The sequence below is a fragment of the Myxine glutinosa genome, chromosome 5, assembly GCF_964187855.1.
Source record: "Myxine glutinosa chromosome 5, kmMyxGlut1.1, whole genome shotgun sequence".
Classification (NCBI taxonomy): domain Eukaryota; kingdom Metazoa; phylum Chordata; class Myxini; order Myxiniformes; family Myxinidae; genus Myxine; species Myxine glutinosa.
In genome coordinates this window covers 80746043-80761035 of record NC_136265.1, presented here as the reverse complement: position 1 = coordinate 80761035, position 14993 = coordinate 80746043, and the positions used below count along the sequence as shown (strand labels likewise).

At 45.0% G+C, this 14993-nt stretch overlaps 1 protein-coding gene across 1 annotated transcript in view; it reads right to left on the bottom strand.

Moving 5' to 3' along the window:
* LOC144892133 (uncharacterized) overlaps positions 1 to 14993 on the bottom strand; it is a 48829-nt gene that overhangs the window by 16747 nt on the left and 17089 nt on the right. The gene's annotated exons all lie outside the window — the stretch shown is intronic.

The following is a 14993-nucleotide window of genomic DNA, read 5'->3' as shown; positions in this document are numbered from 1 at the left end:
TCGAATCCGCAGATTCGTCACAAATCGAACACTCCCTTAAAAACATCCAAGGTGATGTTTTAAAACGAAATGATAAGTGGGATTCTGGATCGAACCAGGGCTCCCTTTGTATTATTAGTTCACCCGCTCACTGTGGGAGCGGCAGGCGGAGAGGGGGTTTAGATGTACCATGGTGCACTATTAGAAGCGGCCTTGGAACATGCGTGACATTAAAACATGTTAAATCAGGTCATTGAAAACACATGAATATTACGGTATGCCATTATCATTAGTGTTGTTATTAACTTTGTAATGAGAAGCGGCTTTGGAAAAACACCACAACAAACGCCTTGGAAGAACTCGACGTTAGCGGCAGGAAGGATCATGTTATTATTCCTTGTTGGGTATATAGACGACAGTACATCTACGATCAGGTGCGTTCGGCAATGTCATGGGCATTGAGTGATGTCCAGATTCCTCCAATTTCTTTGTTTATTGTTATAAACAGCATTAGCGACTGTTTAAAAAGCTAATCAGATGTGTTTGTTGTTTATAAAAAAAATTTTTTTTTTACCTCTGTTAGAGGCCGTTGGGCCATTGCTCCCACAAAAATGCCACGATAAGCTATTTGTAAACATTGACATGGCGTTTGTTCAAGGAGAAAAACCCCTTGGGGAAGTGGGACATTATTAGTATTAATATTTTGTAATATTCATATTATGCTATTATCTATCATTCATTTTGTTATTAGAAGCGGCCTTGGAAAAACGCCACGATAAAGCTAACTTAACATGGATATACACCTCAACACGCAACCCCAATGTCGGTAATGGCGGGGAAAACCTGCTCGGGGGAGAAAACCCCCTTGGGGAAGGGGGCACATGAATGTGCTACAACCCTCATTGTGTAACCCTCAGTCATCCTGTCAAGATTGGTTGAGATTGGATAAGTAACGATGGAATGTATCGCGGTCAAAAAATCATCAGACAGACAGACCGATTCCCTACTCAGTTACATGGAGGTTCTTCTTCTTTTTCATGGCATTCGGAGCACACTACCCGATACAATCCGACCAAGACTAAGGGATTTCATTGCCTACCCCCCATAAACATAACAATACTCCTGATCATGACCTGCTCAACCAAATACTACTGCTCATGATGATTCTTTTTTTTTTCTCCTTGTCTCCACTCATAAGCCCATCCTTGTCTCATTTGACACTGGCATCCACCGCAATTGCTTCCATCCTCTCGATCTGGGGTTTTATTGCCCGATGGGGGTTACGTGGCGAAATATATTGTTGCAGTTTTGCGAAGCCCGTTCCCTTACAAAGGGGAGATTAAGCCCCTTTTTCTTTCTGGGTCTTCGAACCGTGAGACTGAGTCGCCACTTCCAGGCAGACGTGGAAAAGGGTTTCGGGACAATTTTGCACGGACCTAAGTACCCACACCGCAGCGGAAGCGGGGATCGAGCCTCGCACGAACCACGCATAATTGAGTACACCCGAGCGTATGGCGTACCACGTGGTCCGTGCTGTTACCTTGCTATTGGAACCCGATCAGAACGATCTAATTCATACCATGCTAAGTCAATGATGGAAGGGACGAAACGGTCGAATCAAAGGAAGAACAGATTTAATTATTATTTACACAATGTACGATGGTAGAAGAAGAAGAGACACAGGGCAGTCTTAAGCAGTCTTAACTTATTTACCCAGACAATGGGCCCACTCACACACACACAGGGAGATGAAGGCAGAATGTTCACGCGCCGGCTTTGGTCGCTCCAGGAACAGCTCACCCGGCGTGGCCCTCTGGCGGTCACAGCACGTATCCCGGCAAAGGCAGGCAGGCAGGCGGGAAAATCCTCGCGGCGCGTATCTCAGCAAAGGCAGGCAGAAGGCAATATGCACGCGTCTGTGGCCTGGCATGGCTGTCTTTTACAGCGCGATTAATACAACTGCGCGGAGCGCGGGGAGCACTTTCATTCTCGCAACTGACACAGCACAACTCGTCTGCACTCCTCGGGGATCTGACTCCAGCTCAACTCCACTCATAACTCGTAACTCTAACTCAACAGAGGATCCCGGCTCATAACTCAGAGGAGGACCGAATACAGCGCGTACCTTCTCATAACTGGTCACAGAGCGTCTCCCCTCATAACTGAGGTGGGGGCTCTGGGCACAGGGTTATATTGCCCCCGCCCTAGCCCGCATCGAATGTTCCAAACCCCGCCTTTTGCCACAGTGGTAAGTCACTCCCCTCGAGCCCTGATTGGCGGCTCGTGCTTACCGGTCACTCCCACTCCTCCTGTCCCGCCTTCCTTCGGCCTTGATCGACTTGTTCAGGCTGGCCTCATGGTATTTTGCGCCAAAACCCAAAGCATCGAGGCATCGTAAAGGACCTAACTCTCATTGTCCTACTCAATGCAAAACTAAACACAGGGAAGGTCTACGCTTACATTTACGAAGAAATAACTGAGCTTAAACGAGGCTACATGTTGTAGTGTAACTAAACTATGAGGAGAAATTAACCTTTATTATAAAAACACAAAACCGCAACAATATTCTTCCTCTGGGGATGGGTCGGCAAACTTTTTTTTTTTTTTTTTTTTTTTTTTTTTTTGTTTTGTTTTGTTTGTTTTTTTTGTATACAAGATCGAGGCTCGTGAAAGAGCGAACATTAATCACACAGAAAGACAAACCGACACATAAAACATAACATAGGGAGCGGTAGACAAGATGGGGAGAGAGGGGGAAGGACACAAACACAACATTTGAGAGCAGGGACCGAGAGACATGGAGACATCGAGAGATCTGAGAGAGGGTGAGGGCTTTGGGGGGGGGGGCGTGGGAAGGGGGCAGTGGGAGAGGTATAAAACATATGGACACTGCCAGGACTTCCAGGAAAGAAGTTGGAATTTCAAACAAGGTGGATCTGGGGTGAATTAGCGGGGGTAGAAAAGATCAAGGTTTTGGATGGGGGAAGATAAGAGATGGTGGTGAACAGCTGTTTTAAAGACCTGAAGGGAGGAGTGGGATTGAAGGGAGTGAGGGAGTTTGTTCCAGAGGCGGGAGAAAAGAGGAATGAAAGAGTGAAGGTGAGCGGAGAGCCGAGATTTCGGCAGTTTAACCATCAGAGCAGTTTAACCATCTTGTGTGACCTGTAGGAATATTTGGGGGACAGAGCACAGAGAGAGCTGGGGGTGCAAGGCCGGAGAGGAGTCGGTAGAAGACAGAAAGACCACCTACCTGCCTGCGGTGAGTGAGTGAAAGGCCCTCAGAGATAGCTTCATCGCGGGAGATTCCAATAATTCTGAAAGCTTTGGTTTCAACAGCGTGAAGCCGAGCTAGGTGTGAGGCAGGAGCACCGGCCCATAGGGGAGAACAGTATTCCATTGAGCTGCAGATGAAAGCCTTGTATGTGGTGAGGAGCTCAGGTGTGCCGATGAAGGACTTCGCACGACGGAGGATGCCCAGTCGGCGACTGGCTTTGGAGGCCAGCTTGGAAATGTGGTTTTCCCAAGAAAGATCATGGCAGATAGTGAGACCCAAAATCTTGAGCGACAGAACTTCTTGGAGAGGATTGTTGAGAAAGTAGATGGGAGGGTTGTCCAGTCGATCTTTTCGGAGAGACATAGTAAGAGTGTGAGATTTGTCAGGATTGAAAGACATGTTCCACTTGTTTGACCAGTCTGTGATTTTGTCCAGGTCTTCAGAGAGTGAGGAGGCAGCAGACTGCCGATCTGAGGGAAGAGGAATGGAGCGGCAGAGAGTGGAGTCATCAGCAAAGAGATAGAGAGGATTTTCGAGAGAGTCAGAGAGATCATTGATGAAGACCAGAAAAAGCACGGGGCCCAGAACACTGCCTTGGGGAACTCCAGCCTGAACAGGAAGAGGAGATGAGAGAAACCCATTCAGGGCCACATGTTGACGACGACTAGAGAGGAAGTCCGCCAGCCATGCGTGGAGATTTCCATGTATACCAAAGGAGGAGAGTTTGGTGAGCAGAGCGGGGTGCCAGACCGTGTCGAAGGCACGTGATATGTCGAGGGAGACAGCTCTAATTTCCTGTTTGGCATTGAGGACCTCCATCCATTGTTGAGACAGCAGAAGCAGCATGTCCAGAGTAGAGTGACCTGGTCTGAAACCAAATTGATGATCAGAGATCAAGCCATTGGAGAAGAGGAAAGATTTAATATCAGAAGCAATGATGGATTCCATGACTTTGCTGATAATTGGGAGAAGGCTGATTGGTCTGTAGTTGCTAGGATCTGTTTTTGCACCTTTTTTGTGCAAAGCGGTGATGTTGGCTGATTTCCAAGCAGATGGCAGTTGACCTTGAGCAAAAGAGAGGGTGAAGAGAACAGAGAGAGGGTGAGATAGAGCAGCAGAGCAGGATTTTAGGACCCGTGGGCTGATGCCGTCGGGTCCAGTTGCAGAATCAGAGTCGAGGGTTGACAGAAACTTTTCCACCTTGTCAGGAGGAAAGGACACGGAGTCCAGAAGCAGCAGGGTACGACTGGGTATGGTGGGTACAGAGAGGGATGGGTTTGGGACACAAGATTTAGAGGCAAACACAGAGTTGAGGCATTCAGCTTTTTCACGTGCGGAGTCAGCTGTGTAGCCGTTTGAGGTAAGGGAGGGGATGGAGGGGGAGCAAACACCAGAAACGGATTTGACCAGACGCCACCAGGATTTGGAAGAGGGAGACAGATAAGAGAGTTCGGTCTTGAGAACGGAGAGATATTGTTTCCTGGCTCTCCTGAGGGTGGACACACACTTGTTTCGGGCTTTGTGAAAGGAAATGAGATTTCTTTCCGTTGGATTTGCTTTCCAGGAGACGAAGGCAAGTTGTTTCTGGGCAACAGCCTCACCACAAGATTCCGTGTACCATGGACGGGAGGAAGGGTATGACAACTGAAGACGAGATGGGATAAATCTGTGCATGAGAGAGAGCAATTTACTTTGGAAGAATTCCCAGGATGAGTTGATGTCAGAGGTGGTAGAGATGGGAGACCAGTCCAGATGATTGATGGCTGCTTGAAGACCGTGCCAGTTGGCCTGAGTGAAATGCCAGACTCGTCGACGCTGAGCAGGCTCCCTGAGGATGGTCAGAGAGATGTCCACTTTAACAAGGACATGATCAGATGATCCGATCGGAGCAGAAGAAGAGCAGCAGACATTTTCAGGGAAGTTAGTCATAACCAAGTCCAGAAGAGAAGATGTTCCGTTGACTGAGATCCGGGTCGGGAAATTGACAGATTGTGTCAGTCCCAGTGAGTCGCAGAAGTCCTTTGCTGAGGAGCCATGGCTGGTGAGAGAGGTACCCACACCCAGCCAACTGGCATGATGACAGTTGAAGTCACCACATATGAGGAAGAGAGAGTTGGGATGAGTAGATAGAAGTTGGTCCATATCATCAGACAGCGAGATGTAGATGGAGTCATCACTGTTTGGTGGACGGTACAACACACATATGAACAAGAGGTGGGAGCGAAGGGGAAGCCGTAGCCAGAGGTATTCCTGAGGGTGAGGTGGAGAGAGTGCAGTGCAGGGCGAGTGAGGAAGAGAGTTTTTGATAAAGATAGCAACCCCGCCTCCAGGACGAGGCTCAGGTCTATCATACCGGAGGAGGGAGTAGCCCGGGAGAGATACTATGGAATCAGAGACATCATAAAGGAGGAAAGTTTCTGTTAAGCAGATCACGTCTGGTTTGACAGAAGCAACCTGTATGGAGAGATCAGTTAAGTTTGAACGAAGGCCCCGGATGTTTGAGGTCCATACCGTTAATGAAGAGGAAGGGGGAGCATCAGATACAGAACAGGGGGGAGGAGGGGTAGGGTAAGATGTAGAAGAGGTGGAAGAGGTAGGGAGAGCTGTTGAAGGTGTGTCAGAGATTTCAGAATAGCTCGGAGAAAGGGAAGGATGGGGCGGACAAAAGGTTTGATGGTGATTGGGTGAGCCACAATGAGGTGTTATTTGAGGAGGGGGAAGAGCGAGGCAGAAGGTTGGGGGAGATGGAGGTGAGAGTTTGAAGGGGGAAGAAGCGGGGAGGACGCTTTGAGGAGGGGGAGTGAGAGGGGGGAAATTGAGAAGCAATGAGGGTGGGGAGATTTGAAGGGGAGGGGTGAGGGGGGAGTTTGGGAGGGAAGGGACAAGGGGAGGGATTTGAAAGGGATGGGATATGGGGGAGATTTGGAGGGGAGGGGTGAGGCAGGAGTCTAGGAGGGGAGGGGCGAGGGGGCGTCTTGGCGGGGAGGGGTGAGGGGGTAGTTTAGGAGGGAGGGGGCAAGGGGGGAGATTTGAAAGGGATGGGTGATGGGGAAGATTTGGAGGGGAGGGGTGATGGGGAAGATTTGGAGGGGAGGGGTTATGGGGAAGATTTGGAGGGGAGGGGTGAGATTGGATTTTTGAAAGTGTACGATTTATGGGAAACGAACATTTATTGCAAAATGAGTTTCTTGTGACCTTCGAGTTAAAAATACGTTTAAGGACGCTGGATGGAGGATGGAGTGCAGGAGAGTTTAGGGAATGTAGAAAAAAGGCACTATAGGAGATGGATATTTTTTTTGGGATGAATTGATTTGGTGAGCAAGTCGAAAGCAGCCTTTTAAAGAAGAAGAAGAAAAAGGTGTTATAAAATATGACGGAATACATAACTTCAGGGGAAAGTGTAAACATTGAAGGTTAATGAGTGAAAAAACTATCTGGGGAAATGGGGGAGAAACACGTGGTCGAAGAACGAACGAACGAATAAGAATGAATAAACGAATGAGAACAGAGAAGGAAATGTTTTTTTTTTTTTTTTTTTTTTTTTTTGAGTTGAGATTTACACAAGGAAGTAGGATATGGGTGAAAAGCCTGGGAATACAGAGAACGAAAGTTATTGGATCACAAACGACGGACCACTGAGAGAAAAACAAAGCCTCAAGGTTGTACAGTGCACACTGTACAAGGCCTTGCTCGCGACACGGCAAACAGACGATCAATTTATGAAAGATAAACACCGAGAAACAACCAAAGTTGCACACAATAACTTCACACACCGAAAGATAAATACAGTTTCGACAAAATACAATTGTGAACAGACTTAACTTCGAAAAACGTGGAGACCGTGTGGAGCTTCGAAAATCCCTGCCGCCGTCTCCAAGATCTCGCGAGATCTCGCGAGATTTTACTCAGTTGTCATCCATTACTGCCGTTGGAATTTCGGTGTCGAGCCGTAGTCTGAATTAAACCTTGATGCAGGGTGTCACTATTCACAACAGTTTGGACATCAGGGCCTTCGGCTCCTTGAAAAGAGTGTGGCTCCAGCTCCTGTTGAGGGGCGAGCGCATCTTTTGGCTGCCAGTTATGCACATTCATCATAGTCTGTTGACGACATCCTTTCTTTGAAAACTCATACTGTGTGAAAGTCAAACAATAAATTGTATATCTCTCGGTGTTGTTTTATACTCACAGTGTTTTTAAAATAGTTATACCCACATGTGGTGCAGTGTCTCATGTTCAGCATTTGTCTCCAACTCACAGCAACACCCATTTTTGGGGAGAGGGAATTTGCATCCCTTCCCAAGGGGGTTTCCCACCTTGGGTGAAATCCGTGTCTCAGTTGTTCCTGGAAACGTTGTTCTTTTCTGTGAATCCCCAATCCTTCATGCGTGGAATATACTTTGCAATAGAGGATGGTCTCCTCTGTGGTTCAGTTCATTTCTTTTGAACTAATTATGTTCATCTGCAGCTTTTTGTGATAGTTTTGGGGCCAGTCGTGATCTCTTCAAGTTTTTGCTGAAGTGTAAAACCCTGTCTCATCTTGAGATTGATATGTTCTCTCTATTTTGTGAATTCTTTCATATATTTTCATTGATGAGGAAAGAACAAAATCCTTGTTGCAAACAGAGCACTTGTATGTCTTTCTTCTACTGTGTATTTTGTATGATGACACGAATTACAGGACAGACCAAAATCTTTATTGCAAACAAAACATTGAAAGACTTCTCTCGTTGGATGGTATCTCCATATGCTGGTTTTAGGAGATGGGAGGAAGTTCTTCGAGAACTCAAATTCCCAACATCCTTTTTCGGTAAAGAATCATTATTCATGAACCAGATTGTGAAACTTCCTTCTCATAGCTTTTTTCCAAGAGCTCTTTTTGGAACCCTCAATGAACCTTTGACAGCCTCCACCTGCAGCTCCTTTGTTGTGATATTCCCCGGAATGCTTTTCAAGTGCTCAGTGAGGGGGTTTCTTGATCATCCCTGTTGTTCCGACTGCGACTGGTACAATTTCAGCTTTCTTCAATTTCCAAGACGTCTTGACCTCATTTTTCAGCTCCTGGTATTTGACCATTTTCTTGGTCTCAGAAGCATTTAGCCCAAAGTCATTGGGAACCAAAACCTCAATCAACAGTGCCGTCTTTTCCTTTTTGTGTTTGATCACTATGTCCGGACGCAATGCTCCACCTGCATTGTCGACACTTGATGGGATCATCTTGTCAAGCGTGAGCACTATGTGTTCATTTTCAAGGATAGTTTGGTTTGTGTTTCCATGATTGATCTGGGACAGGAATGTTAAAATGTTTTGCAGATGTGCCAGTGGATCACTCGACAGACTCTGCCAGATCTTTCTGTGTACAACTGTTTCTGACATGAGTTTTTTACATCCCGAAAGGAGGTGACTAGTACTTTCTGTTTCTCCTCCACAGAACCTGCATTTGTCCGATTGGCTCAATCCTGCCAATTTCCTAAAGCCATTAGTGTGGTGTCCCTGGTCTTGGGCATTTATGATGACTCGTTCTCCGTCCCAATTAATTTTACCTTTTCTTAGCCATTCCGATGAGCCTTCCTTATCAATCCCTGTTCAGTCAAGCTCTTTTTTGAATCTTCCTGCTCTTTTGTCACTCTCCCATTTGTCAGAGTATATCTGCTGATATTTACCTCTGCCACCAAAGGTGGATGGAGGTTATGTTTTCACCCCTGTCTGTTTGTTTGTTTGTGAACAAAATATCTCAAAAAGTTGTGTACGGATTCGGACGAAATTTGGCAGAGATGTAGTGCATGTCACAAGGACGAAATGATTAGATTTTGGTGAAGATCCGGATTCGGATCCGGCTCCGAGAATTTTCAAGTGATTCTTCACTATTGGGAAAAACGATACATACATAGCAGGATATGTCAAAATGTTATGGACGGATTTGAACGAAACTTGGTGGACCGGTTGGGTGTCTGACAAGGACGATTCGATTCGATTTTGGTGAATATCTGAATATGGATTCGGATATGAGAATTATTTAATCTTTAAGTGCTTCTTCACCATTGAGAGGTAGGGCCCAAAACGATACATAGCGGGATCTCTCAAAAAGTTATGGATGCATTTGGACGAAACTTGTTGGACAGGTTGTGTGTCTGAAAAGGAAGGATCGATTCAATTTTGGTGAAGATCCGGATCCAGCGAGGAGAATTTTTGAAATGATTCTTCACCATTGGTTGATACGGCCAACCAGGCAGAGGTATGCTCTCTACTGAGTGCTGTTACCGTTCTTTATGTAGTTTTCCTGTTTCTTCTTTGCGATCATTGGGGCTGTATTTGTTTCTGTTTTGTTTCCCTGCGTAGTATCCTGCAAATGCAGCTGTTCTGGATGTTTGTTGATAAATGGATTAAGGATACCTTTTCTGATTTGTTATTTTCATGATCATGTACAAATATCATTCGATAGTCTTTTCAGAGCTTTTCACATACTCCGCTAGTCCTACACACAATGTTCTGTGCACTTGATTCAGCTCCATCAGACCGCCTCCTCTTCGTCTCGGCAAGTAAAACCTCGGAATGCATTGGTTTTTGTAGAATAGTTTATGAATAGTTCAAAGTTTCCTTGTTTTGGTGTCGAAGTTGTTGATTTCCAATTGTGGCCAGTTGATAATTGCACACCTGTACTGGAATACCAGGTACTGCGAGTTGGTTTACAGCTTTGATTTTGTTCATTGGAGAGCGGTCTGATTTCAGAATTAGTCTTATTCTACTGTAGGCACTCTTTGCTGATTAATTTTATGTATTTTTTGTGTTGCACTTGGGGACCTTATTTTCTGAGGTATTTGTCGGATGCTTCATTTTCTCGTTCCTGTATTGTTGTAATTTCATCGATTGAGATATTGTGTGTTCTTTATGTTTTACCGGATAGAAATGTGCATTTGGCGCATTTGTCAAGACCAAATTCCATTGGAATGGCCTCCAAGTACAACTTAACAAGTTTGAGTTGATCAACCAATTTGTTATCATTCACTGTAAACAGTTTTAGGTCGTGCACGTGCAGCACGTGTCACCGTTAGAGGTTATTTGGTCATTTTTATTTTTGACGTTAGATTGTATCCGTGTCCTTGTTCATTGATAAGTTTACTCAGTGGGTCCAGAGCCAGACAAAACAGGAGGGGGGAAAGGCTGTCTGTCACCTTGTAAGATACCACGTCGTCGTAGCTTCACCCTTGGGATCTCAATTTTTCCTTCCAAGTGAGGTATTATCAGTGTTGTATTCCAGAACCTCATTGCTTTCTCTATCAGTCTGACTATTTAGGGATTAACTTTGTATACTTGCATGCATTTTATAATCCATGAATGTGAGACAGTGGGACACTATCAAAGGCATTTTTGTAATCTATCCAGGTTGTGATGACTTCGTTTGTTGAAGCATTTTTTTATTTTCTTTTACTTTCGTTTTCCCCTTGTTTGTATATGAATTTCACCCATCCGAGATTCACCCATCTGTGGGTGTCGTGATCATGGCACATGCATGAGCTGAACATGAACAAACACTTCTGAAACTCTGAAAGTTCTTGCTGTGGAGTCTAATTGGTTCACGAGTTATCAAGTGACCACTATATTCGTCATGTGTGTGCGTCTGTCTCTGTGTGTGTCTGTCTGTCCGCAGAATAACTACCCGATGATATCATCCAATCTTGATGAAACTTGGGTGGGAGGTTGATATCATGATCTCGTTGTGTCCTGCCTAGAGTGGGCGTTTTGCACCCATTGTGGGCGGAGCCACGCCCGAAAAAGATGTCTTTTTAGGGGGTAATCAAGTTCAAGCTACATCTTCTCCGAGGGAGTGGGTGGAATCTGACACTGGTTTCGATATTTGGTTCGGCCAATGTCATGTGTCTCGCCCCACGGAGCTCGATTTTTCATTTTTTTCCCATTTCATTTTTCACCGAATTTTCGCTATTGTGTAGTTAACTAACCTCATAACTGATTGTACATTATTTTCTATCTCATTTCAAGGTCAGTAACCTTCGTTTTGACATTTCCGGGCCTGGCCTGTCCGGACCTGTTTCAGTTATAGTCCGTCCTTTGTCATTGAATACCGCTCGCTCGTGAACCATCGTCGTCTCCCGACTTTCTCATGTTTTTTCGTCGCCGGAGGCATTATGTTTTCAGGTTGTCCATCCGGCCTTGATAGATTTTCATTACCGCGATAACTTGAGAACTGCGAAAGAGATCTTAGTCAAACTTGGCACGGGTATGTAAAATGAGGTAAAGATGAACTAATTAGATTTTGGGGTCACGAGGTCAAAGGGCAAAGGTCATGTTAGGTAAAAATACTGTTACAGCGATAACTTGTGAACCAGTGTTGGGATTCTGACCAAATTTGGGACACTTATGTAGAATGATATAAAGATGAACTGATTAGATTTTGGGGTCAAGAGGTCAAAGGTAAAAGTCTGTAATAGGTCTACAACTTAGGAACGGCTGAAATGATCTAATTCAAACATAGTACACTAGTACAGGCATGTATAATGATGTAAAGATAAAAGGATTAGATTTTGGGGTCTAAGGTCAAAGGTAAAATCTGTAATAGATCTATAACTTGAGAATGGCTAAAGTGATCCAATATCGTAATGTAATAATTATAATATTATAATAATATAATTATAACATAATTATTATTATAATTATTAATATTATTATTATTGATATAATAAAATTGTATGTATAATATTGTAAAGATGAATTGATTCGATTTTGGGGTCTAAGGTTAAAGGGCAAATCTGTAATAGGTCTATGACTTGAGAATGGCTGAAGTGATCCAATTGTAACTTGGTGCAGGTATGTATAATGTTGCAAAGATTAAGTGAGATTGCAAAGATTAAGTCTATTGCAAGTGAGTGAGATTGAGTGAGATTGCAAAGTATAATGTTGCAAAGATTAAGTGAGAGTGAGATTTGAGATCTCGCGAGATCTTTGTCGGCGAGGTCACGTCTTTTCGAAGCTGTCCATGCGCTCACGCTTTCGAAGTTAAGTAATTTTTCACAATTGTGTTTTTGTCGAAACTGTATTTATCTTTTGGTGTGTGTACCTATAGTGTGTCCTTAGTAAGATTCTCGGTGTTAATTTTTCATACCTGTATAGAAAATCGTCGGTTAATTTGTGTCGCATCTTTTGAGGCCTACTAGGCTACCGTGTCCTACCTTGAGGTTTTGTTTTTCTCTCAGCGGTCCGTCGATTGTGCTGCAATTACTTTCGTTCTCTGTTTTTGTCCCAGTCTTTCACCCCATACTTCCTTGTTTAAAATCTCAACTCAAAAAAAAAAAACACAAAAAAATATTTCCTTCTCTATTCTTATTCGTTGTTCTTATTAGTTTATTCGTTCTTCTTATTTGTTAGTTCGTTCTTCGATCACGTGTTTCACCCCCATTTCCATTTTCCATTTCCCCAGATAGTTTTCACTGCTCAATTTTAAAATATTTAAACTTTCCCCTGAAGTACTGTATTCTGTCATATATTATAACACCTTTTTCTTCTTCTTCTTCTTCTTCTTCTTCTTCTTCTTCTTCTTCTATAAAAGGATGCTTTCGACTTGCTCACCAAATCTATTCATTCCAAAAAAAAATTCCATCTCTTACAGTTCCTCTTTTGTACATTCCCGAAACTCTCCTGCACTCCACCCCTCCTCCAGCGTCCTCAAACGTATTTTTGACTCGAAGGTCACAAGAAACTCATTTTGCAAAAAATGTTCGTTTTCCATGAATCATACACTTTCTATAATCCAATGTCACCCCTCCCCTGCAAATCTTCCCCATCACCCCTCCCCTCCAAAACTTCCCCATCACCCCTCCCCTCCAAATCTACCCCCTTGCCCCTCCCCTCCAAATCTTCCCCATCACCCATCTCTTTCAAATCTTCCCCCTTGTGTTACGTGCTTCTCCCCTACCCCTTGGTCACGGTGTACCTCCGAGCCCCGAAAGGAGTCACGGCAGAAAAATATGTTATCCAGTGTCAAAAATCAATGGTGAAACCACACCAATTGCAACTAATACAAACACCAATAATACAAACAAATATTGTATTAAAAATCACACAAGAATAACAGTACAACAATAACAGGAATCAAGAGTACAATCAATATCTCCTATGATGCTACCATCAGCTAGCATGCATAAGGTAACTCACTGTGCTCCAAGTGAGTGGAAAAGAACATTCCCCAATGTCTCTATATTCCCGTCTTTGAGCTCAGAGTTGATCTCCTCCAGTGATCAACGGAACGATGTCGAATCGAAACCAGAATCTCGTTCAGATGACAGGCACAGTCACGCCACCCAAAACGGCACAAAGGCGCACGCAGCCAAAGCGGAGAAAAGGATCACGTGGTTAAAGCGGCACAAAGGTGCACTCACAATGACTGGGAAATCCAAAGGTGCCCTCCAGGTATGAACTTTCACTGTTCACAGTCGGCGAGCCGCAAAGTAATTGTCAAAAGCTTCGGTGCACACACACACCACAGATACGTCTCAAAGCGGTGGAAACAGTTGACGAAGCAAGGAAAGTTTGCTCGACGCACGAGTCAAAATGGCCGACGGCTCGTCCTCGAGTCGCAACGACCCGGCGATGATTCTTCGGAATCTAACGCCAAACCTGACACGCAGGATGATCAGTCACAGCGATAACAACTTTATCGCAGGAATCCTTTGTCCCAGGAAACCCAAAGTACGTGACTAGCTCGACAACGTTCATTGCAGACCGCAAAGCAACCAGCTTCTTCTCCGACTCTTTCGCTCCGCCCTCTTTTTCTTCTCCTCCGCTTCCTCGTCGTCTGGTTCCGGTTTCATTTAAAACTTTAACCTTTTGACAACAATAACCGTCATTTCCCTCAAACCACCATAATAATAATACATGGAACCAGAAATGTTTCAAGTGGATGAAAACCACAACAACGGAAGTGATGAATCCGTAACACTTGCCCCTCCCCTCCAAATCTTCCCCATCACCCATCCCTTTCAAATCTTCCCCCTTGCCCCTCCCCTCCAAATCCTTCCCATCACGCATCCCTTTCAAATCTCCCCCCTTGCCCCTTCCTCCTAAACTCCCCCCCCTACACCCCTCCCCTCTGAGACTCTCCCTCATCCCTCACCCCTCCCCTCCTAGACTCCCCTCTCACCCCTCCTCCTCAAAGCATCCTCCCCGCTTCTTCCCCCATCCAACTTTCACCTTAATCTCCCCCAACCTTCTGCCTCGCTCTTCCCCCTCCTCAAATAACACCTCACTGTGCCTCACCCAATCACCATCAAACCTTTTGTCCGCCCCATCCTTCCCTTTCTCCAAGCTATTCTGAAATTTCTGACACACCTTCAACAGCTCTCCCTACCTCTTCCTCCTCTTCCACATCTTACCCTACTTACCCGACCCCTCCCCCCCTGTCCTGTATCCGATGCTCCCCCTTCCTCTTCATTAACGGAATGGACCTCAAACATCTGGGGCCTTCGCTCAAACCTGACTGATCTCTCCATACAGGTTGCTTCTGACAAACCAGATGTGATCTGCTTAACAGAAACTATCCTCCTTCATGATGACGATGTCTCTGATGCCTTGGTATCTCTCCCAGGTTACTCCCTCCTCCGGTATGATAGACCTGAGCCTCGTCCTGGAGGTGGGTTGCTATCTTTATAAAAAAAACTCTCTTCCTCACTCGCCCTGCACTGCCCTCTCTCCACCTCACCCCCAGGAATAGCTCTGGCTATGGCTTTCCCTT